The sequence below is a fragment of the Arachis ipaensis genome, chromosome B07 (assembly GCF_000816755.2).
Source record: "Arachis ipaensis cultivar K30076 chromosome B07, Araip1.1, whole genome shotgun sequence".
Classification (NCBI taxonomy): Eukaryota; Viridiplantae; Streptophyta; class Magnoliopsida; order Fabales; family Fabaceae; genus Arachis; species Arachis ipaensis.
In genome coordinates, this window is record NC_029791.2 from 14,660,879 (window position 1) to 14,686,355 (window position 25,477).

The 25,477-nt window shown below is 37.4% G+C and overlaps 1 protein-coding gene and 1 long non-coding RNA gene across 3 annotated transcripts in view; both read right to left on the reverse strand.

The window, feature by feature from the left end:
• Positions 1-25,477, reverse strand: part of LOC110264875 — a 44,805-nt gene that overhangs the window by 17,855 nt on the left and 1,473 nt on the right. The gene's annotated exons all lie outside the window — the stretch shown is intronic.
• On the reverse strand, positions 19,541-22,643 carry LOC110264876. 2 transcript variants are annotated; one of them, XR_002351171.1, is made up of 3 exons: positions 22,603-22,643; positions 20,019-20,177; positions 19,541-19,552 (listed from the first exon to the last, which is right to left on the reverse strand). It is a non-coding gene; the product is annotated as an uncharacterized LOC110264876 (long non-coding RNA). The 2 variants fall into 2 exon arrangements; XR_002351170.1 differs by lacking the exon at positions 19,541-19,552 and having other exon boundaries at positions 20,011-20,177.

A 25,477-nucleotide genomic window follows, 5' to 3' on the forward strand; every position in this document is an offset into this window, starting at 1 on the left:
GTCGAAAGACAGTACGGTAAAAAAAATAAAAAGAAATATTTCGAACCGTAAAAGCTTTCGACACTTAGACTTAAGGAGATCGAGTAAATCGACCTCGTTAGCAAAAAGAGGACGATTAAACCGTAGTTCCAAATCCTTAGACCAACGGGTCATCCGGAATACAAGGTCAAGGTGCCCGTCCACCGTACGGAATGGTATGTGTTCAACCATACCTCTCCAGGGATATCCCCAGAACTTACGACAAGACATTCGGGTGTCTCGTAGTCATCTAGAATCTTTGAACCAGGACAGAAGGTCCTGTTGTTTAACTCTAGACTCAGGCTATTCCCCGGGAAACTGAAATCCCGGTGGAGAGGACCATACGTGATTAGAAGTGTGTCACCATATGGTTATGTGGAGCTTCGAGATATTGATTCTGATAAGAAGTTCATTGTCAATGGAGAGAGAGTCAAGCATTATCTTGAAGGCAACATTGAGCAAGAATGCTCAAGGCTGAAGCTAGATTAAAAGCTCAGCAAGGTCCAGCTAAAGACAATAAAGAAGCGCTTGCTGGGAGGCAACCCAGCCATGAGGCATCAATCCTCTAAGCATTTTTGCCCTATTTTTATTTTTATTTGTTTATATAAAGTTCACTGACACTAAGGTACAGAATCATTTGTATAAGTTTACAGGGTTACAGAAGGAATCAGCACACAAAACAGAGTAAAAGAGCTCAATGGCAAGAAAACACCAGTAAAGGGGCATTTTGGGCGTTCAGCGCCCAAAATGGGCATCCACTGGGCGCTGAACGCCAGTAATGGCAGCAATTGGGCGTTCAACGCCAGAAATGGCCACCCACTAGGCGTTGAACGCCAGGAATGGCAGCAACTGGGCGCTGAACGCCCAGGAGACCAGCATTTGGGCGCTGAACGCCCAAAATAGGCAGTGTTTGGGCGTTCAAACGCCAGGAGGACAGGGAGGAGCCAAATCCAGTAATCCCACACGTATTTCCATCTTAATTTCAAATTTTATGCTTCAATGCATGATTTTTACATGAACATATCAAGAACCCTGATTTCTAAAATCCCTAATTTCTAAAAATCCATCTTTCCAAATTCAATCCAACTCTTTTCAAAATCTTTTCTGAAACCAAATCTATCTTTTTCACTCAAAAAAAAAAAAATCTTTTCAACTAATCCATATCTTTTTCAAATATCCATATTATCTTTTTCAAAATTCAGAGTTATCTTTTTCAAAAATCTATCATATCTTTTCAAAATTAAACTCTATCTTCTATTTTATCTTTTTCAACTCAATCTTTTTATCTTATCTCTTCCAATTTTTCGAAAATCCAACCCCCCCACCCCTTTAAATTGGGTTCGGCCTCCCCCCTCCTTCATCAACAAGTGCTAATCAATCTCCTTCTATCCCTCTCCTTTCTTTTCTTTTGCTTGAGGACAAGCAAACCTCTAAGTTTGGTGTGTTTTTCCGAGATCACTAAGATCATGGCTCCCAAAGGGAAATAATACACTCCTAGAGGCAAGAAAGAGAGCGTTCCAAAACCACTTTGGAATCAAGGGAAGTTCTTATCTAAAGAACATTCAGACCATTATCTTAAAGTAATGGGTCTGAGATCAGTGAGATCAGTGGTTAGATTCGATCTGAAAGAAGACGAATATCTGGAGATCCAGGAGCAAATTCGAATCAGGAACTGGGAAGTCCTAGCTAATCCTGAAACGAAAGTAGGAAGGAACATGGTCCAGGAGTTTAACCATAGATTGCTTCAAACCAACAATCTCTGTGGGATTCGACCCTTACTCACGTAAGGTATTACTTGGACGACCCAGTGCACTTGCTGGTCATGTGTGCGAAATTGTAAGAGAGTAATAATTTCGTGCACCAGTACACTTCTGAAAGGAATCCTGTGAGTAATGGGACGCCTCAGAGGAAGAGAGTTCTTGAAATTGATACTCTGAATGCCATATTGGCTCAGAACAAATTATTGACTCAGCAAGTCAATATGATTTCTCAGAGTCTGAATGGATTGCAAGCTGCAACCAACAGTACTCAAAAGGCATCTTCTGAAGAAGAGGCTTATGATCCTGAGAATCCTGCAATAGCAGAGGTGAATTACATGGGTGAACCCTATGGAAACACCTATAATTCCTCATGAAGAAATCATCCAAATTTCTCATGGAAGGATCAACAAAAGCCTCAACAAGGCTTTAACAATGGTGGAAGAAACAGGTTTAGCAATAGCAAGCCTTTTCCATCATCCACTCAGCAACAGACAGAGAATTCTGAGAAAAATCAATCTAGCTTAGCAAATTTAGTCTCTGATCTATCTAAGGCCACTTTGAGTTTCATGAATGAAACAAGGTCCTCCATTAGAAATTTGGAGGCACAAATGGGCCAGCTGAGTAAAAGAGTCATTGAAACTCCTCCTAGTACTCTCCCAAGTAATACAGAAGAAAACCCAAAAGGAGAGTGCAAGGCCATAACCTTGCTTGGTGTGGCCAAATGCAATGAGGCGGAGGAGAACATGAATCCTAGTGAGGAAGACCTCCTGGGACGTTCAATGACCAATAAGGAGTTTTCCTTTAAGGAACCAGAGGAATCTGAGGCTCATCTAGACACTGGGAAGGATGAAGATGAATCCATCATCCTTGGAAGACCCTTCCTAGCCACAGCAAAAGTTGTGATTGATGTGGACAGAGGAGAATTGATCCTTCAACTGAATGAGGACAACCTTGTGTTTAAAACTCAAGGATCTCCTTCTGTAACCATGGAGAGGAAGCATGAAAAGCTTTTCTCACTGCAGAGTCAACCAAAGCCCCCACAATCAAACTCTAAGTTTGGTGTTGAACCCCCATATCCAAACTCTAAGCTTGGTGTTGGGAGGTCCCAACATTGCTCTGAACATCTGTGAGGCTCCATGAGAGCTCACTGTCAAGCTATTAACATTAAAGAAGCGCTTGTTGGGAGGCAACCCAATGTTATTTAACTATATTTATTTATTTTCCATTGCTATTTTATGTTTTCTGTAGGTTGATGATCATGTGAAGTCACAAAAATTACTGAAAAATCAAAAATAGAATGAAAAACAGAATGAAAAATAGCACACCCTGGAGGAAGAGCTTACTGGCGTTTAACGCGAGAAATGGGCACCAGTCTGGCGTTTAACGCCAGAACAGAGCATGAAACTGGCGTTAAACGCCAGAAACAAGCAGCAGTCTGGCGTTTAAACGCCAGGATTGCATCCTGGGGAAAGCTGGCGTTAAACGCCAGAAACAAGCATGGAACTGGCGTTTAACGCCAGAAATGGGCATAGAAGTGGCGTTTAACGCCAGGATTGCATCCATAGGGCATTTTACACACCTAAAAGGTGTAGGGATATGAATTCCTTGACACCTCAAGATCTCTGGACCCCACAGGATCACCTCAGGATCTGTGGACCTCACAGGATCCCCACCTATCTCAAAACACCCTTCACCAATCAACTTAACACCATTGATGGCACCTAAGGCCAGAGAAACCACAAGAAAGAGGAAAGGGAAGGCAATTGCTTCCATCTCTGAGTCATAGGAGATGGGGAGATTCATCTCAAAAGTCCATCAAGACCACTTCTATGAAGTTGTGGCCAAGAAGAAAGTGATCCCTGAGGTTCCTTTCAAGCTCAAGAAGAATGAGTATCCGGAGATCCGACTTGAGATCCAAAGAAGAGGTTGGAAAATCCTCACCAACCCTATTCAACAAGTCGGGATCCTAATGGTTCAAGAGTTCTATGCAAACGCATGGATCACTAGGAACCATGATCAAAGTATGAACCCGAATCCCAAGAATTAGCTTACCTTGGTTCGGGGGAAATACTTAGATTTCAGTCCGGAAAGTGTAAGGTTGGCATTCAACTTGCCAATGATGGAGGAAAATGCACGCCCCTACACTAGAAGGGTCAACTTTGATCAAAGGTTGGACCAAGTCCTCATGGACATATGTGTGGAAGGAGCTCAATGGAAGATTGACTCAAAAGGCAAACCGGTTCAACTGAGAAGACTGGACCTAAAGCCTGTAGCTAGAGGATGGTTGGAGTTCTTTGAATGCTCAATCATTCCTACTAGTAACCGGTCTGAAGTTACTGTAGACCGGGCCATCATGATCCACAGTATCATGATTGGGGAGGAAGTAGAAGTTCATGAGATTATACCTCAAGAACTCTACAAGGTGGCTGACAAGCCTTCCACTTTGGCAAGGTTAGCCTTCCCTCACCTCATTTGCCACCTCTGCAATTCGGCTGGAATTGACATAGAGGGAGACATCCTCATTGATGAGGATAAGCCCATCACCAAGAAGAGGATGGAGCAAACAAGAGAGCCTATTCATGGAGTTCAAGAGACGCATGAGGAAGCTCATCATCAAGAAATCCCTGAGATGCCTCAAGGGATGCACTTCCCTCTACAAAACTATTGGGAGCAAATCAACACTTCCCTAGGAGAATTAAGTTCCAACATGGGACAACTAAGGATGGAACACCAAGAGCATTCCATCATCCTCCATGAGATTAGAGAAGATCAAAGAGCTATGAGGGAGGAGCAACAAAGACAAGGAAGAGACATAGAGGAGCTCAAGAGCACCATTGGTTCTTCAAGAAGAGGAAGACGGCACCTGCACTAAGGTGGACTCCTTCCTTAATCTCCTTGTTCCTATTTACCTGTTTTTCGTTTACTATGCTTTATGTTTTATTTATGTTTATGTCTTTACTATATGATCATTAGTGTCTAAGAGTCTATGCCTTAAAGTTATGAATGTCCTATGAATCCATCACTTTTCTTAAATGAAAAATGTTTTAATTACAAAAGAACAAGAAGTACATGATTTTGAACTCATCCTTGAAATTAGTTTAATTATTTCGATGTGGTGACAATTCTTTTTGTTTTCTGAATGAATGCTTGAACAGTGCATATGTCTTTTGAATTTGTGGTTTATGAATGTTAAATATGTTGGCTCTTGAAGAATGATGAAAAAGGAGAAATGCTATTTGATGATCTGAAAAATCATAAAAATGATTCTTGAAGCAAGAAAAAGCAGTGAATACAAAAGCTTGCAGAAAAAAAAGAAAAAAAATGGCGAAAAAAAAAGAAAGAAAAAAAAAAGAGAAAAAGCAAGCAAAAAAAGCCAATAGCCCTTAAAACCAAAAGGCAAGGGTAATAAAAAGGATCCAAGGCTTTGAGCATCAGTGGATAGGAGGGCCTAAAGGAATAAAATCCTGGCCTAAGCGGCTAAACCAAGCTGTCCCTAACCATGTGCTTGTGGCGTGAAGGTGTCAAGTGAAAAGCTTGAGACTGAGCGGTTAAAGTCGTGATCCAAAGCAAAAAGAGTGTGCTTAAGAACCCTGGACACCTCTAATTGGGGACTTTAGCAAAGCTGAGTCACAATCTGAAAAGGTTAACCCAGTTATGTGTCTGTGGCATGCATGTATCCGGTGGTAATACTGGAAAACAGAGTGCTTTGGGCCACGGCCAAGACTCATAAAGTAGCTGTGTTCAAGAATCAACATACTGAACTAGGAGAATCAATAACACTATCTAAATTCTAAGTTCCTATAGATGCCAATCATTCTGAACTTCAAAGGATAAAGTGAGATGCCAAAACTATTCAAGAGGCAAAAAGCTACTATTCCTGCTCATCTGATTGGAGCTAAGTTTCATTGATAATTTGGATTTTATAGTATATTCTCTTCTTTTTTATCCTATTTGATTTTCAGTTGCTTGGGGACAAGCAACAATTTAAGTTTGGTGTTGTGATGAGCGGATAATTTATACGCTTTTTGGCATTGTTTTTAGTATGTTTTTAGTATGATTTAGTTAGTTTTTATTATATTTTTATTAGTTTTTAATTAAAAATCACATTTCTGGACTTTACTATAAGTTTGTGTATTTTTCTGTGATTTCAGGTATTTTCTGGCTGAAATTGAGGGACTTGAGGAAAAATCTGATTCAGAGGCTGACAAAGGATTGCTGATGCTGTTGGATTCTGAGCTCCCTTCACTCAAAATGGAGTTTCTAGAGCTACAGAACTTTAAATGGCGCGCTCTTAATTGCGTTGGAAAGTAGACATCCAGGGCTTTCCAGCAATATATAATAGTCCATACTTTGCCTGAGTTTAGATGACGCAAACTGGCGTTGAACGCCAGCTCTCTGCCCAATTTTGGAGTCAAACGCCAGAAACACGTTGCAAAGTGGAGTTAAACGCCCAAACTGGCACCAAAGCTGGCGTTTAACTCCAAGAAAAGTCTCTACACGTTTAAAGCTCATGATTAGCCCAAGCACACACCAAGTGGGCCCTGGAAGTGGGTTTCTACATTATTTACTCATTTCTGTAAACCCTAGTAACTAGTTTAGTATAAATAGAACTTTTTACTGGTCCTTTTAAAACATCTTATGCATTCTTAATTTATCTTTGGATCATATTGATCACGTCTAGGGGGCTGGCCTCTCGACCATGCCTGGACCTTGTTCTTATGTATTTTCAACGGTAGAGTTTCTATACTCCATAGATTAAGGTGTGGAGCTCTGCTGTACCTCGAGTATTAATGCAATTACTACTATTTTCTATTTAGTTCAGCTTATTCCTATTCTAAGATATTCATTCGCACCCAAGAACATGATGAATGTGATGATTATGTGACACTCATCACCATTCTCACCTAGGATCGACCCTTACTCATGTAAGGTTTATTACTTGGACGACCCAGTGCACTTGCTGGTTAGTTGTGCGAAATTGTGACAAAGAATTAAGAATATAAACGTGCGTATTGAGTTTTCAGCGCCGTTACCAAAGAAGATGGACCGTCACGATTTCTGTGCACCATTTCTCTATAAGGATTATAGGTGTTTCCATAGGGTTCTCCCATGTAATTCATCTCTGCCATTGCAGGGTTCTCAGGATCATAAGCTTCTTCTTCAGAAGATGCTTCTTTAGTACTATTGGATGCAGCTTGCAATCCATTCAGACTCTGAAAAATCATATTGACTTGCTGAGTCAATATTTTGTTCTGAGCCAATATGGCATTCAGAGTATCAATTTCAAGAACTCCCTTCTTCTGAGGCGTCTCATTATTCACAGGATTCCTCTCAGAGGTGTACATGAACTGGTTATTTGCAACCATTTCAATGAGTTCCTGAGCTTCTGCAGGGGTTTTCAGATGAAGAGATCCTCCTGCAGAATGGTCCAATGACATTTTTGACAACTCAGACAGACCATCATAGAATATACATATGATACTCCATTCTGGAAGCATGTCAGTAGGACACCTTTTGATCAATTGCTTATATCTTTCCCAAGCTTCATAGAGGGACTCACCCTCCTTCTGTCTGAAGGTTTAGATTTTCACTCTAAGCTTGCTCATCTTTTGAGGTGGAAAGAATTTGGCCAGGAAAGCACTGACCAGCTTATCCCAAGAGTTCAAGCTTTCCTTAGGTTGTGAATCCAACCATGTTCTAGCTCTGTCTCTTACAACAAAAGGGAAAAGCATAAGCTTGTAGACCTCGGGATCAACTCCATTGGTCTTGACAGTGTCACAGATTTGCAAGAATTCAGCTAAAAACTGATGAGGATCTTCCATTGGAAGTCCATGAAACTTGCAATTCTGCTGCATTAGAGAAAATAATTGAGGCTTAAGCTCAAAGTTGTTTGCTCAAATTGCAGGAATTGAGATGCTTCTTCCATAGAAGTTGGAAGAGGGTGCAATAAAGTCACCAAGCATCTTCCTTGCATCTCCACCATTGTTATTAGGTTCGGCCATGTCTCCTTTTTTTTTGAAAATTTCTGTCATGTCCTCTCCAAAGAGTTGTGCCTTAGCTTCCCTTAGCTTCCTCTTCAGAGTCCTTTCAGGTTTAGGATCAGCTTTAATAAGAATGTTCTTATCCTTGTTCCTGCTCATATAAAAAAGAAGAGAACAGAAAAGAAGAGGAATCCTCTATGTCACAGTATAGAGATTCCCTTTTGTGAGTAGAAGAAGAGAAGAATAGAAGAAGGAGAAGAAAAAAAATTCGAACTCAGAGAAGAAGAGGGGGTTCGAATTTTGAGTGGGAGAGGGGTGTTAGTAGATAAATAAATAAATAGAAGGAGATAAGAGAGGGGAAGAGAATTTGAATTTAATTTAAAATAAAAGGAAAATATTTTTGTTTTTATTTTAAAATGTAGTTAGAATTCGAAAATTAAAAAGAGAAATAAAATAAAATTTGAAAACTAAATAAAGTACTTAATTAAAAAGATTTTTGAAAAAAAGTTGTTAGTGATTTTTGAAAATTGGAGAGAGAAAAGTAGTTAGGTGGTTTTGAAAAAGATATGATTGAAATAGAAAACTTTTGAAATCAAATAAAAAGTTAAGTAGTTAATTGAAAAAGATTTGAAAATCAATTTTGAAAAGATAAGAAGTTAGAAAAAATTTTTGAAATTGATTTTGAAAAAGATATGATTGAAATTCATTTTGAAAAAGATTTGAAGAGGAAATTAAAAGATTTGATTTTGAAAATTAAAGTTGATTACTTGCCTAACAAGAAACTTGAAGATATGATTTTAAAATTTAAAGATTGAACCTTTCTTAATAGGCAAGTATCAACTTGAAAATTTTTTTTATTCAAAACATTAAATGTTAGTAATGAATTCGAAAATATAAAATAAAAATAAGAAAAGATTTTGAAAATCAATTTAAAATTTTTAAAAATATAAAAAAATGAAAAAGATTTGAAAAAAATAGAATTTTTAAATTGAAAATTTTGACTTGACTAATAAGAAACAACTAATTTTTTTTAAAAATTTTATGACTAATTTAATTCAAATTTTCGAAATTTATGAGTGAAATAAGGAAATATATATTTTTGATTTTTGAATTTTAATGAGGAAAGAGAAAAACATAAAATGATGCAAGACATAAAATTATGAATCAAAACAAAAAATGCATGCAAGAACACCTTGAATGTCGAGATTAACACCAAGAACACTTTGAAGATCAAGATGAACATCAAGAACTTATTTTTTTTGAAAATTTTTAAGAAAAGAAAAATATGCAAGACACCAAACTTAGAAATTTTCAATATTTAGACACTAAATATTCTAAAATGCATATCAAAAACAAGAAAAGACACAAAACATAAAAATGCAAAGATTAAATGCAGAAAATCATCAAGAACAACTTGAAGATCATGAAGAACACCATGCATGAGTTTTAAAAAATTTTAAGAAAAATTAAAAAGATGTAAATGACACCAAACTTAAAAATTGACTCTAGACTCAAACAAGAAACATAAAATTTTTAGTTTTTATGATTTTATTAATTTTTTTTGTATTTTTCGAAAATAAGAAATAAAAGCTTAAAAATAAAATAAAATTACCTAATCTGAGCAACAAGATGAACCGTCAATTGTCCAAACTCGAATAATCCCCAGCAACGGCGCCAAAAACTTGGTGCACGAAATTGTGATCTCAATAGCGCCAAAAAACTTGGTACGCACGTTCATAATCTCAATTCTTCTTCACAACTTCGCACAACTAACCAGCAAGTGCACTGGGTCGTCCAAGTAATAAACCTTACGTGAGTAAGGGTCGATCCCACGGAGATTGTCAGCTTGAAGCAAGCTATGGTCATCTTGTAAATCTCTGTCAGGCAGATTCAAATGGTGATGGGGTTTTAGTAATTAAAATATAAATAACATATAAAATAAGATAGAGATACTTATGTAATTCATTGGTAGGAATTTCAGATAAGCGTATGGAGATGCTTTGTTCCTTCTGAATCTCTGCTTTCCTACTGCCTTCATCCAATCATTCATACTCCTTTCCATGGCAAGCTGTATGTTGCGTATCACCATCGTCAATGGCTACCTCCCGTCCTCTCAGTGAAAATGGTCCAAATGCGCTGTCACCACACGAATAATCATCTGTCGGTTCTCACTCATGTTGGAATAGGATCCGTTGATCCTTTTGTGTCTGTCACTACGCCCAGCACTCGCGAGTTTGAAGCTCGTCACAGTCATCCCATCCCAGATCCTCTTCGGAATACCACAGACAAGGTTTAGACTTTCCGGATCTCAAGAATGCTGCCAATAATTCTAACTTATACCACGAAGACTCCGCTCCTTTGGAATGGAGGCTAAGAGATATATGCTCAATCTAAGGTAGAACGGAAGTGGTTGTCAGGCACGCGTTCATAGGTTGAGGATAGTGATGAGTGTCACGGATCATCACATTCATCATGTTGAAGTGCAAGCGAATATCTTAGAATAGGAATAAGCTTGAATTGAATAAGAAAACTGTAGGATTACAAGTGTTCATAACACGCAGCGTAAGTAATAAAGTAATCCTATTGATCTATTTTGTGCTTAAAACTTTATTGAAATAAGATGGGTTAGATGCCAATACCTGAGTACCCTAGTGAATGAAAACTTTCTCCTTCGATAGTACGAAGGTACTATGTGCATCCACACCGAGACTGATCGTTGTTGTCAACTCCTTGACCAATGGATTTAACTGAGAAATTTCTTGCAACTCCTTGCACCAGCAATTCTTCACTAAGAATTGGAATATTTGTGTATGTGGAGGTAAAAGAAAAAACTTGTGTGTTCTTTCTTTTATCATATACACATATATATAGTATAAGATTGGTGACTGATTTGTGAATCAAATTACAACTTAATTTGAAACAGAATCAGTTAGGATCTTATTCATATTTAAAACTCATCATAGAATAAATAATTAATTATTTAATATTCTCAATTATCATATTATTATATTCATGGTGCTAGCAAAGAAAATAATAATATTCCATTTGAATTAATATAATTATTTATTTGATCTAATCAAAATAATAATTAAATGATTATTTACCAAGGATTAGAACACTCGTTAATGTGTGACCTCATAGGTTCAATACTAAGCGGGTAGTAAATTAGTCATACTAAATTTACTAATCAAGGTTGGCGTCTAGCAACGCTCCTTGACGACCCGATAGTATGAAGTAATAATATTTTTACTAAGAACCCAAGATGAACAAAAAATATAACTCCTTCCATCTTTTCAGCTCTTGGCTAACTTTTAGAGTACGGTTTGATTGTCAAACTCTAACTTGTTACCATTATTATAATGAATTATGAATTACTTAAGAAACTCATTTTTTAATTCATTCAAACCCCTTGGCCATGGCATTGTTTATTTCATTCATTATAATCGTAGAGCTCAAACTCATTACCATAGTTGATGGATTCCATTTTGACTAATCATTAATTCTACAAGTATTTAAATCATACCCAATGTCCATTCAACTAACACCGTAGGGTGTTAGGTGTCCGGAATCATACACTTATCTCCAACAATCTCCCACTTGCACTAGAGCCAATGACAGATTGGATCTAGGGCATACATGTAGTTCCAACAAAATCTCGCACTTGCACTAGAGCCAATCAGTCATATATTTCAATCCCAATTCCCACATGTGCTTATCAAACTCTTTTGATCCAAGTGCCTTAGTGAATGGTTCTGCTGCATTATCCTTCCCAGCAACCTTTTGAATTTCAACGTCTCCATGTTCAACGATCTCTCTTATCAAATGATACTTTCTCAAGATATGCTTAGATTTTTGATGTGATCTTGGCTCTTTTGCTGGTGCAATGGCTCCATTATTGTCGCACAGTAATGGAAGTGGTTCTTTAATTGAAGGCACTACACCAAGCTTGTTTATGAACTTCTTCATCCACACAGCTTCTTTAGCAGCCTCACTTGCTGCTATGTACTCAGCTTCAGTTGTTGAATCAGCTACAGTAGCTTGTTTGGAACTTTTCCAACTCACTGCACCACCGTTTAAGGTGAAAACATAACCTGAAGTAGATTTGCTATCATCTTTGTCTGAGGCAAAGCTTGCGTCAGTGAACCCTTTTGGTATAAGTTCAGAATCTCCATAGACGAGGAATTGGTCTTTGGTTCTTCTTAAATATTTCAGAATGGATTTAACCACCTTCCAATGTTCCTCACCAGGATTTGCCTGATATCCACTGGCTACTCCTAGCGCATATGCGACATCAGGACGTGTACATGTCATTGTATACATGATAGCTCCCACTGCACTAGCATATGGTATTCTACTCATGCGTACTCTCTCTTCAGAAGTTTTAGGACAATCCTTTCTACTGAGAGTAATTCCAGTGCCTATTGGTAAATAGCCCTTTTTGGAGTTTTCCATGTTATACCTTTTCAATATGGTATCAATGTACATAGATTGTGAGAGTCCAAGCAACCTTTTAGATCTATCTCTATAGATCTTTATTCTTAGAATATAGGCTTCTTCTCCCAAATCTTTCATGGAGAATTGTTGAGATAGCCAAGTTTTGATATTTTGCAATGCTGGTACATCATTTCCTATTAGTAATATGTCATCAACATAGAGTACTAAGAAAATGACTGTACTCCCACTAAACTTTTTGTATATGCAAGGATCCTCTTCACACCGGATAAAATCGAACTTTTCGATTGTCTTATTAAAGTAAATGTTCCAACTTCTAGAAGCTTGCTTTAGCCCATAAATGGCGCGTTGCAGCTTACAAACTTTACTATGATCAGACTGAAGTGTGAAACCTTCAGGTTGTGTCATGTACACTTCCTCTTTGAGTTCTCCATTAAGAAAAGCTGTTTTCACATCCATTTGCCATATTTCATAATCATAGTATGCTGCTATAGCAAGAAGAATCCGAATAGATTTGAGCATTGCCATAGGAGAAAATGTTTCTTCATAATCTATTCCCTCCTTTTGACGGTATCCCTTGGCAACTAGACGGGCTTTATAGGTCTCTACCTTACCATCTGCTCCAATCTTTTTCTTGTAAATCCATTTGCAACCAATAGGTTTTATGTCTTTTGAGGGTTCAACCAAAGTCCAAACATTGTGGATCCTCATAGACTCTATTTCGGTTTTCATGGCACTCTGCCATTTTAGACTTTCGAAACTTTGCATTGCCTCTTCATAAGTCTTAGGATCATTATCATCATAATCGATCCCATTTTCCACATCATCTTGTACCATTAGGTTTAGCCTTAGTGGTGGACGATGTTCTCTTGTGGACCGTCGAAGAGGTAGTTCTTGTACCAAATTTGGAGGTTGCTGAACTGGTTCCAAAGGTAGTTCAAGGATTGGTTCATGAATCTCTCTTTGAACTACTATTGGTTCGTTATCCTCAACTCTTGAAGATGATAAATTTGGTGTTAGTTTGAGTACATCCAAAGTTGGTTGCTCAACTTGAATTTCATATTCTTGAGCTTGTACTATTTCATTGGTTTCTTGAACTTCATCGAGTTCTATTTCTTCACCTTGTCTTCCTTCAGAAAGAAATTCTTTTTCTAAAAAGGTTCCACCTCTTGCCACAAACACTTTGTGATCAGAAGGGTGATAGAAATAATAACCCATTGTTTCTTTAGGGTAACCAATGAATCTACATTTATCTGACCTAGCATCAAGTTTATTACTTTGCAATTTCTTAACATATGCTGGACATCCCCAAACTCTAATGTGCTTGAGATTTGGTTTTCGTCCTTTCCATATCTCATATGGTGTTGAAGAAACTGATTTAGTGGGTACTTTATTTAGCAAATATGCTGCTGTTTCTAAAGCATAGCCCCATAAATTCAATGGAAGATCAGTAAAACCCATCATGGATCGAACCATATCTAATAAAGTTCGATTCCTCCTCTCTGAAACACCATTGTGTTGTGGAGTATCAGGAGGTGTCCATTGAGAAAGAATCCCATTTTTCTTTAAGTACTCAAGAAAATTATCATTTAGATATTCTCTTCCTCTATCAGATCTAAGCACCTTAATGCTTTTACCTGTTTGATTTTCAACTTCACTGCGAAAAATTTTGAACATTTCAAATGACTCAGATTTGTGTTTCATAAGATACACAAAGCCATATCTAGACATATCATCAATGAAAGTGATAAAATAGGAATATCCTCCTTTGGCTTGAATTTTCATTGGTCCACAAACATATGTATGTATTAGTCCCAATAATTCTGTAGCCCTTTCTCCATGTCCCATATATGGAGTTTTGGTCATTTTTCCTATGAGACAGGATTCACAAGTTACATATGATTCATAGTCATATTTGTTAAGGTAACCTTCTTTGTGTAACCTAGAAATCCTTTTTTCTCCTATATGACCAAGTCTACAATGCCAAAGATATGATTCATTTACTTGATTATTCCTCTCTCTTTTGAGAGTAGAAACATGCATGACATAATTACCATTTAAATCGGGAAGAATATAAATGCCATATTGGAGATAGCCATTTACGTATAAGTCATCACCATAATAAGTAGAACAAATGTCATTTTTAATATTAAAATAAAAACCACGTTTGTCCAACATGGAAATAGAAATAACATTTGCAACAAAACTAGGAACATAATGACAATTCTCCAATACTAATGTCTTGCCCGTAGGCATTGCTAAAGAAATAAATCCTATAGCTACAGTAGCAACATTTGCTCTGTTTCTGACTTGTGGTAAGTTTCTCCCTTCTTCAGCCATCTACTTACTCGTAGTCCCCGCAACGAATTACAAATATTATGAGCACTTCCAGTATCTAATACCCATATAGAAGAATTAATAGTAGCTAAAGAAATCATGAAAACTGTTTTCAAGCATGTCTTACCTTCCTCTTTGGTTTTCAAAGAAGCAAGGTACTCCTTGCAGTTTCTTTTCCAATGACCTTTACCTTTACAATAAAAGCATTTAGCATCATTTTTGTCAGCCTTTTCTTGTTTGCCCTTGGGTTTGGTCACACCACCTTTAGGTGCCATGGGTTCTCTTTAAAAATTATTCTTTCCATTTCCTTTTGCTTTCCACTTTCCTTTCTTCTTAGAAGAGCTGCCAACTACCATAGCAACTCCTTTCTTTTTCTCATATGCAATTTGATTCTCATAATCAATTAGCATGTTGAGCATTTCATGAAGATCACAGCTTACTTTAATCATATTAAAGCTAACAATGAATTGTAAAAATGTTTCTAGAAGAGATTGCAAGATCAAATCTTGTGAAAGTTCTTTGCCCAATTTGCATCCTAACTTCTCGAGTTGTTCAATAAGATCAATCATCTTAAGAACATGGGGTCCAACAGGAAAGTCCACATCAAGTGTGGATCTAAACAAAGTTTTGGACAATTGATATCGGGCCATCTTACTTTGTGCACCATACATCTTCTTAAGATGTTCAACAATAGTTGGTGGATCCATATCCTGATGTTGCCTTTGAAGATCAGAACCCATGGATGCCAGAATGATGCATTTGGCAGTAAGACAATTTTCCAAGTACTTCTCATAAGCCTTGGTTGCCTCATTATCAATACTTCCATCCTCTTTAGGAACTGGGGCCGTTACAGCAGGCTTATCGATTATATCAATTAGCCTTTCATGCATGAGAACAATTCTCAAATTGTGATACTAATCATCATAATTGGCTCCAGCCAATTTGTTATTTTCAAGTATGCCACGCAGTGACAGAGTAGACATATTATTTATGAATCTAAAAGGAAAAAAAAAACAAATATAAGTACGTATTCACACATACAAATAACACTTTCTACAATAATTATTACTATAGAAAATTAAGAAATCTTTATTTCTTAAATTAAGTGTTAAAAAAATATTTAAAATCATGAATGAGTATCTTGGTTGTCAAGTCATTACTCATACAGTGAACTTTTCCCCTCTCGGGATCCAGCTGCTGCAACGTTCCTCTCTCCCAACTCAGCGATGACAGTGGTGCGGTGGTGCGACGGCTGGACGACGATCTGAGGCAGGGAGGCTCGGCCGCACGAACATAACCTTCCCTTCGCCGATCTCCCTCTCTCACAGTCGCACAGTCTCTCTCCTCTGTGTTCTCTCCTCCGCGACGGCAAGGGCGGCGAGGCGCGGCGGGTTGGACAGTGGCGCGGCGGCACGGCTACAGAACAGGAACCCCCCTTCCGCCGATCTCCCTTTCCTATTCGAGCTTCTCTCTTTAGCCATCCGTGGATGACAAGGACTCGGACTCTGCGGATGAGGAGGACGACGGCGCAAGCATCACGGCGGCGGTGAGGCATGAGACATGGTGGCAAGGCGTGACATAGTGGCGGCGAGCTGAACAGCGGTAAAGCCCCCCTCCCCTCCTTCTCTCCCTCAGATCACTCTTTCTTTCTTTCTTTGTTTCCTTCTTTCTTTCTCGAGGAACAGCGTGTGTGTGTTTAGCATAGGGCCTGCGCAGCTGCTGCTGAGTCTTGGGGGAGAGGGTAGCTGGATTAGGGTTTCGGTGGCTGAGTGTTGCTTTTGGTGAGGTGTGTGTAAATTAGGGTTAGGGGCAACTTGGTAATTTTAAATGAAATTGGGGATAATGTAGTAATTGGAACTCAAATTAAATCTAACACTAATTATATATAGAAAATACTATTTGCTCATCAATTTCACAAATTATTTTCAATAAAATGTTTGAATCCAAAAATTAGGAATAATATAATTAACTTCTTTATTTTTCCAAAACAGCAGTACTAATATTTAAAATATTAATTATTTAATCCAAAAATTGTGAAATTGGATAATAATCATAACTTATCTCAAATTCAATAAATCAAAACATGCCTTAATTATCTTTAATAAAATAATCTCTGAAATTAATGCTGTAAATAGCTATATGATTTGAGACTTGATTATAATAAGACTTTTCAAAAGTTCTGGGTCTTACATTCTACCCACCTTATAAAAATTTTCGCCCTCGAAAATTGATACAAAATGAAAGAAATTTCATAATAGTTCACCCTTGAACACATTTAAGGAAGAGGCAAAAATATCTCAAAATATAAACGTATATACAATTTTCAAATACTTGGATGGTCGTATGCATAAAGATACAAAGGCAGGAGTGTGATTGTAAAGCAAACGTTACAAGATAGGCTCAATGCACAAGGTCATATCATCTCAAAGCTTTACAAAAACTTGAGGTGCCAAAATAGGGTGCAAATCAAGATAGACGTTCACAAAGCAAAGATGACATGGTTCAAACATGTGATAGTAAAGCAAGGCATCGAAGGCTATAAAACATGATGGGGTTAAAACGACGTGCTCAACATCCGCACACTAATCTCACATCAACCTCAAAGCTTCAGCTTTCCAACTCCATCAAGCACTTTACAATCCCCATATCCAATCATAAGCCTAACGATCGCAAACCCGTTCGCAAGGAACAAAACACCCACAACTTATAACGTCGCACACCTACCGCTTCAACTTCCATATACGCATATCACGTCTTAAAGAACTAACGCATCGCACTACTACATCTACAAGTCGCACGTGATATCAAAACAATTCTCAAGTCTACTCAGAAGAATACGAGATCTTAGAAAAGAGAGACAAATGTCAAGGACAATACTCATAGATTTGAAAGAATATATCCAATTCCAAAAAAACAAGGATGTTCAAACAATGAAGTTTGCTAGAAATAAATCAATTGACAACTTCAAAGATAACCCTTGGATCAAAGAAGTTCAATAGGATCAATAGGAAGAAAACTAGCACATCAGTTTGAAACAAACTCAAGCTGAGTCGAAGAAGTATGAGGTTTACAAAAAGAATATCTCAAATCCAAGACAAAGCTCACAGAACTCGAGCACGATTACAAATACTTTCGAATACATTGTTCATGAAAGAGTCAAAAACTTGCGGAAAAAACCACTTTGCAGTCTAGAAGAGAAGTTGAACAACAACATCCTTCAAGAGAGTAGCAAAAGCATAAATATGGCTTTGCTCTAAATCAATTTCACGTGGAAGTAGATTATGTAGAGTTTTAAAAACAAAATGCACACAAGTTTGGCTAAGAGCTAAAATATTTCCTCAAATATTTTAGAAAGATAGTTAGGTGCATAACTTAACCAAAAGTAATTCATAAAACTCGGAAGAAATCAAATGCTTGTTCAAAAATTTCCAAAGTCCATATTCAAACAAGCGTGTATAACATTCATAGCAAGGACGAAGGAGAGAATTAATCTCTTTCTAGAAAGAAATTCTGAGATAAAAATTTGCTTACAATTTGGTAAAGGAAATAAGTGGTGCGTTACAAACGAACCGGTTTCCACTAAACAAGGAAACTTTCCAAAACCTCATTTAAAATAGCCCATGTCAACTTTAAAACAATTTTGTCAAAAATTGAACAATGGTTTCAATTATAACCAAGCAACAGAAAATAATTTCCGTTTAAAACTTCTTACAAGAGAATTCAAAACTTCTTTAAAAAGTTCAAAACAAGACTCCAAAAGTGTTCTTAAAATCACCATCTCAGAAGAACATTCAAGAAGTTTAAGATGTACTAAAAAGGAGTCAAGCCATACAAGAAAAGATCTTAAATCAAGGTAGTTCAAACAAGGTCCACTAGCCATGAAATATCAAACAAGTTTTAAATTGATCCAAAAGAATACAAAAGTGGTAGAAAAAGATAACTCAATCATTAGTAATTTCTCAAGGATAATCTTTGACTAAAAACTCTTGTAGAGATAATGAGTGAATAAGCGATGCACTAATTTTGAAACGAATCAAACTAACTCACATAAGGATGAGATTCACAAGAGAGGACGAACCAAGATCAGTGGTAATGTTCACAAGACGTAAAAGATTAGTTAAAAATAGAATCACGTATGACATTCATAGAGGTGAAAAAGCTTAAGAAGGAACGAGTCCGTTCATAAGAAGAAAGCTATGAGTCCAACATTTTCAAAAGAACAACAATGGCATAAACCATGTAGTATGCTAAATTAAACTCAAATCAAAATGAATTAAGTAAAGTTTATCAAACGAAACTCAACCGGGATAAAAGCGAGAAATCCCCTTTTTTTTTCCAGAATTTTGAAAATTACCTAAATACATGATCAAATAAAGATATGCATTGTAGCTATAGTGAAATTACTAGAAAGCCAATTGTAATTTAAGGTAAATGCAGTTCCATAAACCAATAAAAATACAGGCGAGGTATTAAAAATAGATAGTTGTTAAACTGTATAAATAATCTCAAAGTCTCATATATAGAAAAGTATATATCTAATCAACAGCAATTTATAAAATCTCAAAATTGGCTGTGATCACTGTCAGATAAGAGAAAAACTAAATCAACAATTTCCCTAAGAATGAACTCGGAACCCGGAGTTAAAATGCACAATGCAGTAGGACAAGTTCAAAGTCATATCAAAGGATACATGAATCAAGAAGAACTCAAACAGAGAAAGATAGATACAACAAGGAGTTCAACCAAGCATATGCACTTAAGATCAAACAAGAATGCATATGAATAGAGGAATAGAGTTGAAAAGTCAAACTATTTTTCAAAGGATTAGCAAACAAGAACTTCAAGTTAGGACATGAAAGAACAGGTCGCCTCGAACAAAATCCAAAACACACAACTGAATAGCCTCGAGAAATAGTTTCCAACGTTCCCAAACCCCACGATTCGCTTTGCTCAAAACTTATATATCGCCTATGATAACCCATTAGTGCTTTCATATACATAATTCTCTAGTATTAAGCCGGCCAAACTTAATACCAAGAATTATGCAATGCAAGACTAACGGTGTTAATCAATAGATCGTCATGTGCATAAAGCTCTAATTCTCGTCATTTGACAAGACCTATTACATGACAAAACACTCAGAGTATGCAACTGAAGCATAGTCAGTCCATTCCTCAGGCTCTACAGGAAGGACTACTCTGATACCATAATGTAACACCCTAACTACCAAAGCTCACGCTTCCGGCTGCGCAACTCTGATAGCTCGGACATTACGACGACATTTATACTATTTAATACTAAAGTATGAGCCTGTTTAAAACTTTAAACCGCAATACTGCTCCCAAAAATTGCTTTCGTGTGATAACGTACATCCATAGATACCATACAACTTACCAAAAACTCATAAAAAGTACATTCACACACACACACACACACACACACACACACACACACACACACACACACACACATATATATATATAATATTACAAACATAATCCAATACAATTACTATCCTTCTTACAGATTATATCGAGATAAGGCGAGGGTACAATAAACCATAACTAAAACAATACAGAGAATCACAACAACAATTAAATAAGCTCTTCGTAACTTCTGCACCCATATCCTGAAAGGGGGAAAATGTAGGGGGGGTGAGAACATCATCCTCGAAAGGGTTCTCAGTAGAGGGTTTTTGGGAATTACTGTAATAGGATACGTAAAGATAAACCGTACCAGTGATTAATAACCGTCTTATGCCTCTTTTCAAAAACAACAGTTTACAATAAAAGTAAAGTCGGAAATCTTTTCTAAAAGAGGAACCGTTCAATTCTCAAAAACTCAAAAGCCTTTCAAAATGGTTTATTTATGTTGAACCAAAATAGCCTTTTGTATTTTTCCAAAACAGAAACACAAAACCAAAACCAACCATCAGTTCATCTCATTCCAACGATGGCCCTAGGCCCAAACAAATCCAACCAACAACCAATCACCACAATCCAACAGAGTCCCAGATGCAAACACAGATAGGAAGAAGCAAGCACAAACAAACAGTTATTACAAGTAGAACAGTTAGCAATTAATCACATAGGCAAACCAAGTATAATATGCACACCCAAACAATGTCACATAAATGCATATGATGCATGCCTGTCCCTAGTGGCTGATGATATCACCTGTCGGTTATAGAGCCAACCCGACAAGTCCTGGTAGCTAACCATTGGACTGTCCCTCTGTCGTGTCTCCCCAACTCGAGTTATACTCAATATAAACTTGATCATAATCATGATCCATATCCATCACCCTCACTGGTGAATATTTATGGGGGTGAGCTCGTCCAGGAATTTCACAGTGCCCGGCCACCCTGACGACATAGGGAAACTCAAATCTCCGATAGTGAAAGTGCAAATCACAATTATCAATATCTCAGCATATATGCTTTCATTCTCAGCCATGGATCAACATCCATCTCAGCCATCCGGCTCTCGGTTCAATCCAGAACCAGCCAATATTCATATCATACACAGCCATTCCGGCTCACAACAAAACAGCACTTCCACATTCAAAATCATCAAATTCATGAAATCGGCATTTAAGCCATAAATAATTTTCTCAATTCATTTCACTTTGAAATCAAGTTTCAACTCTTTTCAGCCTTGGCTTTAAAGATCTCATTTCTCAAATTATCTCAGGCTCATAAGCCACTTTTTACTCAAGGAAAATTCCCTTTTTAAAACAAGCCACTCTCGGCTTCCTCTTTCCAAAACTTCCAAAACCATGGAAGGTTAAAGATTCATTTTGAAACATTCAAAATCACCCATCCAACAATGGGATTGCATAACAAAGTTTCTCGGCAGAGTCCCAAGTCTTTAGGGGAGAATAGCACAACTCATTTCGCCAAATTCATTTAAAATCATTAAAAATCTTGGCTTCCTAATTTGAGTAGTAAAATAGGATCTAAGCCAATCCGAGTCATGTAATCAATTACTCTTTTCAAAACCATTTCCTTTACTTCAACAAAACCGGCTTCAATTCCATAATTAAATCTGAAGCATTTCAAACTGCTAAGAGAATCATTTTTATTGTGTTAAACTAGAGTCCAAAGGGTACTCTGAATCTTATTCAAAACGTCAAAATAATGAGGTTCATCAATCGAAATCCAATTCCTTTTAAAATCACGAAAACTCTTCTAATGGATACTCTTTATGTTTAATAGAGAAAAACATAAACCCGTTTTACCTTTTAAAACAGCCTCAAGGCAAAATTCTCTTTCGAATAACTTGTACCCAAAGACATACTATTCTTCTTGGAAAAATAAGAAGAAATCATGATTCTCTTTTCAATAATTCTTTCAAAGCGTACCTTCATCGCTTTCATAATTGTTCTAAGTAAAGATAATAAAAGAAGCCCTAAATTCACAATCCTCCAAGTAAATAGGAAAGGCATTAAACTCAAAATTTCCCAAGTAACATTTCAAATAAAGCCTCGGATTTTATAGAAATTTCGACAGCATCTCCCCTAAAACTTGGACTTTGCCACCCGATTCGGGTCCCAACTAAACCGTTCCTCAATCCTTTTCAACAGTCCAGAACCCAAAAATCAATTCAAAATCACACTAAATCCAACAGTCGTCTCAGTGGCATATCTCAAGGAAACCATTTCAAAATCAAATCAATATCAACCGATTTAACTCATTTCCAAAGCTTTAAGGAAACGGCTCAATAACAAATCATTTGTCCAAAATCAAGTCAATTAAAGTAAACCAGGCTGAATTCAAAAGTGCGTTCGACTTTTCACATTATCAAAATAATTAACTCAATTCAAATCAATCCTCAACGGATCAAACTCAGATTTCAAATCTTTAAAGAATCAACTTCAAACCATTATATTTCACAAGCCGCACAACAATCCAGCCAAACAAACATCCATAACCATTCGAGACAATTAAATAGCACACAAGGCAGATACAATCACTAAATACCAATTGTCTCACATCAGTATCCATATGTAATAATTCCAATACATAAAACATAGTTTTTGGAAAGCGCCCCTACCTCAAAACGCAATTCCATAACCCAAACACCTCACAGAGTCCTTTCCGTCTCAACCCGAACTGACGGCAACCAAAGCCTCAGCTCCAAGCCACTTTCGCAACAGTCTCAACAACTCTAATCGTAACATACAACAACCAAAACTCAATTTTATAGCAATTAACGCCACAAACCTCAGCGTATGATAACAGAACGGTAACTAAAGGGCTTTCAAATCGAAACGCTTACCGAACCGAAGAAGAAACGGCTGAACCGAAGCAACGGCGGTCTCCGAACCGGTTCGGCGGCAGCCCGGCAGCCACCTCAAGCGGCAGCGATGACCTGAACCATATGCAGTGACAGTGAGGTTTCCAGAAACTCAACGGAAAGGAGAACCAACTTAAGACCCTTACCGATAGAATTTTCCGACGACGGCAAAGACAGCCAGAAGCTCCGACGGTGCTCCCGGAAGTCACAGAGCCGTCCCCAGCGGTTAGAATCATAGCGGTGGTTCTGGCGGCGGTAACTCGCGATAAATTCCAAATGACACAGGCTCCAGTAGCGGTTCCCGACGGCAGCAGCGGAGGGTCAACGACGGTCCTTGGGCGGTGACGCGCGCGATGGAACGCATGGCCTCCCTCTCCCCGCCGCTCTCTCTCTCTTCATGTGAACTTTTCCCCTCTCGGGATCCAGCTGCTGCAACGTTCCTCTCTCCCAACTCAGCGATGACAGTGGCGCGGTGGTGCGACGGCTGGACGACGATCTGAGGTAGGGAGGCTCGGCCGCACGAACAGAACCTTCCCTTCGCCGATCTCCCTCTCTCACAATCGCGCAGTCTCTCTCCTCTGTGTTCTCTCCTCCGCGACGGCAAGGGCAGCGAGGCGCGGCGGGTTGGACAGTGGTGCGGCAGCACGACTACAGAACAGGAACCCCCCTTCCGCCGATCTCCTTTTCCTATTCGAGCTTCTCGCTTCAGCCCTCCGTGGATGACGAGGACTCGGACTCCGCGGATGAGGAGGATGACGGCGCAAGCATCACAGCGGCGGTGAGGCATGAGATACGCCGGCAAGGCGTGACATAGTGGTGGCGAGCTGAACAGCGGTAAAGCCCCCTCCCCTCTTTCTCTCCCTCAGATCACTCTTTCTTTCTTTCTTTGTTTCCTTCTTTCTTTCTTGAGGAACAGCGTGTGTGTGTTTAGCATAGGGCCTACACAGCTGCTGTTGAGTCTTGGGGGAGAGGGTAGCTGGATTAGGGTTTCGGTGGCTGAGTGTTGCTTTTGGTGAGGTGTGTGTAAATTAGGGTTAGGGGCAACTTGGTAATTTCAAATGAAATTGGGGATAATGTAGTAATTGAAACTCAAATTAAATCCAACACTAATTATATATAGAAAATACTATTTGCTCATCAATTTCACAAATTATTTTCAATAAAATGTTTGAATCCAAAAATTAGGAATAATATAATTAACTTCTTTATTTTTCCAAAACAGCAGTACTAATATTTAAAATATTAATTATTTAATCCAAAAATTGTGAAATTGGATAATAATCATAACTTATCTCAAATTCAATAAATCAAAAATGCCTTAATTATCTTTAATAAAATAATCTCTGAAATTAATGCTGTAAATAGCTATATGATTTGAGACTTGATCATAATAAGACTTTTCAAAAGTTCTGGGTCTTACAGATAGTACGAAGGTACTATGTGCATCCACACCGAGACTGATCGTTGTTGTCAACTCCTTGACCAACGGATTTAACTGAGAAATTTCTTGCAACTCCTTGCACCAGCAATTCTTCACTAAGAATTGGAATATTTGTGTATGTGGAGGTAAAAGAAAAAACTTGCGTGTTCTTTCTTTTATCATATACACATATATATAGTATAAGATTGGTGACTGATTTGTGAATCAAATTACAACTTAATTTGAAACAGAATCAGTTAGGATCTTATTCATATTTAAAACTCATCATAGAATAAATAATTAATTATATAATATTCCAATTATCATATTATTTTATTCATGGTGCTAGCAAAGAAAATAATAATATTCCATTTGAATTAATATAATTATTTATTTGATCTAATCAAAATAATAATTAAATGATTATTTACCAAGGATTAGAACACTCGTTAGTGTGTGACCCCATAGGTTCAATACTAAGCGGGGTAGTAAATTAGTCATACTAAATTTACTAATCAAGGTTGGTGTCTAGCAATGCTCCTTGATGACCCGATAGTATGAAGTAATAATATTTTTACTAAGAACCCAAGATGAACAAAAAATACAACTCCTTCCATCTTTTCAGCTCTTGGCTAACTTTTAGAGTACGGTTTGATTGTCAAACTCTAACTTGTTACCATTATTATAATGAATTATGAATGACTTAAGAAAGTCATTTCTTAATTCATTCAAACCCCTTGGCCAAGGCATTGTTTATTTCATTCATTATAATCGTAGAGCTCAAACTCATTACCATAGTTGATGGATTCCATTTTGACTAACCATTAATTCTACAAGTATTTAAATCATACCCAATATCCATTCAATTAACACCGTAGGGTGTTAGGTGTCCGGAATCAAAGTATAACAAATACATTGTCAATTACTATGATAGTCGCAGGTCAAAGGAAAATTCTAATATTATGTTCATCATAAGAATATCCTATTGACAAATACACAGTAACTATAACCATTAGGAATTCTTAGAGTGAGTCAGTTCAATGGTTATATCTCTATATATACCATTTATATATATAATTTAATAAATGAGATCTATTAATCTTCATCCAATGAAAACTATTATATATATATATTAATCTATCCGAATCACTAATGTCCCATTTTTAGTGATTCTACGATTAAGAACAATTTAAATTAAAAGTACTCAAAAAA